Source organism: Jaculus jaculus, chromosome 10, assembly GCF_020740685.1.
Source record: "Jaculus jaculus isolate mJacJac1 chromosome 10, mJacJac1.mat.Y.cur, whole genome shotgun sequence".
NCBI lineage: Eukaryota > Metazoa > Chordata > Mammalia > Rodentia > Dipodidae > Jaculus > Jaculus jaculus.
The window spans coordinates 89,588,339-89,593,864 of NC_059111.1; the positions used below are offsets into that span (position 1 = coordinate 89,588,339).

The 5,526-nt window shown below is 46.2% G+C and overlaps 1 non-coding gene across 1 annotated transcript; it reads left to right on the forward strand.

The window, feature by feature from the left end:
- The first annotated feature begins 2,769 nt into the window (after positions 1–2,769).
- On the forward strand, positions 2,770–2,841 carry Trnap-agg. The gene has a single exon. It is a non-coding gene; the product is annotated as a tRNA-Pro (tRNA).
- The last annotated feature ends 2,685 nt before the right edge of the window (positions 2,842–5,526 follow it).

Sequence of the window (5,526 nt, forward strand, 5' to 3'; positions counted from 1 at the left end):
CAGATGTCGTTCCATCTCCGGTTTTCTAGCAAATCTGGGAAGCTGTGTGTCTGGCATTTCAAATAGGCTTTGAATTCAGATAAATGTGCCTAGGCTGAATTTAGGCGAGCTTAAGCATTCAAATGGATATGCAGCATGAGATGAATTTAGTAAGGTGTCTTTATCTTAAAGCAGAGTGGGGGTGGGCATGGATCTTGCCACACTAAAGTCAGAAAGGTCTGAGGGCTGGGGAGACAGGTCAGTGGGTAAAGTGGTTTCAGTGCAAGCATGAGACCTGAGTGTGGATGCCCGGAACCCATGCAAAATGCCCAGCGTGGGCTGGGGAGATGGCTCAGTGGTTAAAGCCACTTGTTTACAAAATGCCAGGCATGGTGGCACCTGCATGTGAGCCCAGTGCTGAGGAGGTGGAGACAGATGGCTCCTAGAGCTTGTTGGCCACTTTGTCCAGCCACGATGGTGACCTTCAGATTCAGGGCCAGATACTATGTCATCGGGGAGAGAAATTGAGGAAGATGTCTGACTTCAGCCTCTGGCCTCCACCTGAAATATGTTTAGGCACACATGTACATAACTACTCACACATACACATGAACCCATATACATGCAAATATGGGCTCACATACACATACATGGGCAACAGAAAAAAAAATGTGTAAAACACAGAGTGTGTGCCTGGGTCTCAGCAGACATGAGATGGCAGCTTTCCTGTCTTGCAACCTACTCCCTTTGGGTTGCAGTCTCCAGTTCACAGAGGGCATCACATACATCCTCTCACCTGATCCTTACGGTCACGGTCACCCTGTAAGGTAGACAGGGCAGATGAGTACATTAAACAGCTTCCAGATGTTGTCCTTCCCAGGTGGCAAATCAAGAAACTGAGTAATTTAGCAGATGTCACTGAATTAAAGGTGAGCTGGGACAGTCTCTGGGTTCTCATCTAAGAGTCTGGCAAGCATGAAGTTTTCTGGGGTGGGAAGATGGATCGAGGGTAAAGCACTTTTTAAAAAATTTTAAATTTATTATTTATTTATTTGAGAGCGACAGACAGAGAGAGGAAGAGGCAGATAGAGAGAATGGGCATGGCAGGGCCTCCAGCCACTGCAAATGAACTCCAGATGCACGCGCCCCCTTGTGCATCTGGCTAATGTGGGTCCTGGGGAATCAAGCCTCGAACCGGGGTCCTTAGGCTTCATAGGCAAGCGCTTAATGGCTAAGCCATCTCTCCAGCCCAGTAAAGCACTTAAACAAAAAATACTTTTTATTTATTTATTTGTTTATTTATTTGAAAGAGAAAATGAGGCAGACAGAGAAAATAGGCATGCCAGGGCCTCTAGCCACCGCAAATGAACTTCAGATGCACATACTACCTTGTGCATCTGGCTTACGTAGGTACAGGGAAATCAAACCTGGGTCATTAGACTTCTCAGGCAAGCATCTTAACCACTGAGCACCTTTATAGCCCAGGTAAAGCACTTTCTCTGCAAGTATGATGACCTGAGCTTGGCTCCCCAGAACCTACTTAAAAAGCAGAATGCAGGCTGGAGGAACGCCTTAGTGGTTAAGGTACTTGCCTGCAAAGCCAAAAGACCCTTGTTCAATTCCCCACGACCCACGTTAGCCAGATGCACAAGGGGATGCACGCGTCTGGAGTTTGTTTGCAGTGGCTGGAGGCCCTGGCATGCCCATTCTCTCTCTGTCTCTCCGTGTTTCTCTGTCAAATAAATTAATTAATTAAAAAAAAAAAAAGCAGAATGTGCCAGGTGTGGTGGTGCATGTCTTTAATCCTAGCACTTGGGAGGCAGAGGTAGGTGGATTGCTGTGAGTTTGAGGCCACCCTGAGACATGGTGAATTTCAGGTCAGCCTGGGCTACAGTGAGACCCTACCTCGAAAAAACAAACAACAACAACAAAAAAAGCAGTGTGCAATATTGAGTGTCTGTAATCCCAGCCGTACTATGGCAAGACAGGAGGCGGATACAGGAGCAGGCCAGAAACTCCTGGCCAGCTGGCCTGGGGGATGCAGCAGTGGGCAGGAGACTTTGCCTCAACACGAGGTGGAAGGTGCATACTCGAGGTTGTCTTTTGATTGCCAAACATGCTCTATAGGGTGCTTGTTTCTGTATTTGCACACATATACACACACGTGCATACAAAGATAATTTTAAAAATTGATTTGCACTCTGTGTGTGTGTGTGTGTGTGTGTGTGTGTGTGTGTATGGGTGCACCAGGGTCTCTTGTTGCCTCAAATGAATGCCAGACACTTGTACCCTTTTTTGTGACTGGCTTATGTGGGTTGATTTAGAAATTGAACTCAGGCTTTGCAAGTAAGTGCTTTTAAGCACCTAGTAATTTTCGCAGCCCCAATAAAAAATTATTTTTTAATAATGGAAAAGAATTTTTTTTCCTAGTAGTCTAATCAGGAGTTAAGGAAGAGGGGTGGTTCTCAGTTTGTTGCAAGAACATCTGGAAAGGCCCGTTCAGCCCAGGGGCTACAAATCGGTAGCCGCTGGGGCCTGGCCTTCTCTGTCTTTCTTCCCCCAACCCACTTGCATGGAGCCCCAGGCAGAGGAGTGGCTCTGCAGCTCTGCTGTGGGCTTAGGAGCCCAGAAACCAGCCAGGCCTGCTGGAGTGTTGCCTGAGGCCTGGGCTGGGAGCCAGTCTGAGGGAGGAGCAGGGAGGCTGCTCCTAGGAGCCACACACTGCTGCTGCTGCTGCTGTTAATGTTGATGTGGCAGAGAGGATTCATCTGGCCAGGCATAACTACCAGTGGCTCGTTGGTCTAGGGGTATGATTCTCGCTTAGGGTGCGAGAGGTCCCGGGTTCAAATCCCGGACGAGCCCTGTTTATTCTTTTCTGGTTTTTCATTGGCTGGCTGCCTGCACTTTCCAGTAGTATGTTATTAAAAGCTCCTAAAGGCCACCTGCCCATCAGTCACCCCTTAGCCAGGGTCTGTGTGCAATCCTGTTATTTCCACGCTGGGGAAATGTGAGGAGGTCAGAGCCAAGCATTAGGCAGAAAGACAGCCTGAAGAGTGAGGGGCCCAGCTGGTGCTGGGACTGAGCTGAAGAACAGGTGCACTCACCAAGTGAAGCCCAAGCCATATGATGCATCGCACTCAAGGTCCAAAAGCTGAGATTTGAGGGCTGGAGAGACGGTTTAGCAGCTAAGGCGCATGCCTGCTAAGCCTGAAGACCCAGGTTCAATTCTCCAGGTCCCACGTCAGCCAGATGCACATGGTGACACATGCGTCTGGAGTTTGTTTGCAGTGGCTAGAGGCCCTGGTGCACCCACTCTCTCTCTCTCTCTTTCTCTCTCCAATAAATAAATAAAATAAAATAAATCTAAAATAAAAAACCAAAATATGGGATTTGAGCATTTAATGCTGAGACTTTTTTTTCCTTCAGCAAAATGGTAACGATACTTATTTCTCAGAGTGGTTGGGAGGGTTAAATCAGAAACTGTACTGCAAATAGGACTTGTTAGGAATAAAACCAAGGATAAAGAGAATCTAGAGGGATACTTCTGGCGATACAATGGACTGGACTGCTGGAACTATCCCCTTATTTAGCACCCTGAAAACACACAGAGAAACTGGGTAAAATGGACTTCTTGGGCTGGAGAGATGGCTTAGAGGTCAAGGAACTTGCCTGTGAAGCCTAAGGACCCAGGTTCAATTCCCTAGGACCCATGTAAGCCAGATGCACAAGTTGGTGCATGCATCTGGAGTTTGAATTTGCAGTGGCTAGAGGCCCTGGCATGCCCGTTTTCTGTCTCTCTGTCTCTCTCTCTCTCTCTCTCTCTCTCTTAAATAAATGGGCTTTTTTTTTGAGGTAGGGTCTTGTTTTAGCCCAGGCTGACCGGGAATTCACTATGTAGTCTCAAGGTATCCTTGAACTCATGGCTATCCTCCTACCTCTGCTTCCCAAGTGCTGGGATTAAAGGCATGCACCACCATGCCCAGCTCTTAAATATGGACTTCTTATTAGCAATAAAAGATTATAGAAAAATAGCTAAGACTACATAGTGAATTCCAGGTCAGCCTGGGCTAGAGAAAGACCACACCTCAAAAAGTCAACAAAAATGTATAGAAAACTAATAGAAAAGATCTACAGAAAAATATTATAGAAAAATATCTTATTGGTACTAATTAACAACAAAACACCTTTAAAAGTCTAAGGAAGCAGGGCATGGGGAGGCAGAGGTAGGAGGATCGTCGTGAGTTTGAGGCCACCCTGAGAATAGAGTGAATTCCAGGTCGGCCTGGACTAGAGTGAAACCCTACCTCAAAAAACAAAAACAAAACAAAACAAAACAAAAAAATGTCTGAGGAAGGCAGGTGTAATCTTGGCACTTAGAAGGCCAAGGCAAGAATATTTCCTTAAGTTTGAGGCCAACCTGGGCTGCAAAATGAAACATCATCTCAAAAAAAAAAAAGAAAGAAACTAAGAGAAAATAACTGTCACTTAGAATTCTATGCCCACAAAATTGCCATTTAAGGAGTATGAAATAAAGACATCTTAAGAAGAATTACCAACCAAGGCCTTTCATAGAAATGCCACAAATAGATATGCTTTATAGGAAGGAAACAGAAATGAGAAGGAAAACAGTGGAATGTAAGCAAAAATGGTGAACAGAGAAATTTATAAATATATTAGTAGGGTCGGGATATAGCTCAGGACCTGCCTACCATGCACAAAGCCCTGGGTTGGATCCCCAACACCGTAGACACCTGGGATACCAGAATCAGAACTCAAGGTCATCCTCAGAGTTCAAGACTAGCCTGGGATACATTAGACCTTGTCTCAAAAAAAAAAAAAAATAGTGAATCCAAACAAACAGTGTTTAGAGGACGGTGATGGTAAATCAGAAATGATACGGTGGTGAGAACTAGTGGTGCTAGAAGCAAATATAAACTAAAGCAAAGATTGAAATACATGGGGGCTGGAGAGATGGCTTAGCGGTTAAGCGCTTGCCTGTGAAGCCTAAGGACCCCGGTTCGAGGCTCGGTTCCCCAGGTCCCACGTTAGCCAGATGCACAAGGGGGCGCACGTGTCTGGAGTTCGTTTGCAGAGGCTGGAAGCCCTGGCGCGCCCATTCTCTCTCCCTCTATCTGTCTTTCTCTCTGTGTCTGTCGCTCTCAAATAAATAAATAAAATTAAAAAAAAAAAGATTGAAATACAGGCGGGAGAGATGGCTTAGTGGTTAAGGCACTTGCCTGCTAAGCCTAAGGACCCACATTCAACCCCCCAGGTCCCACATAAGCCAGACACACGAGGTGTCTCAAGCACACAAGGTCACACACCCTCACAAGGTGGTGCATGTGTCTGAAGTTCAATTACAGTGGCTGGAGGCCCTGGAGTGCCAGTTCTCTCTCTATCTCTCTTGCATTAAAAAAAATAATAAAAGGCTGGGCATGGTGCCAACACTCAAGAGGCAGAGGTAGGAGGATCATTGAGTTCGAGGCCACCCTGAGACTACATAGTGAATTCCAGGTCAGCCTGAGCTAGAGCGAGACCCTACCTTGA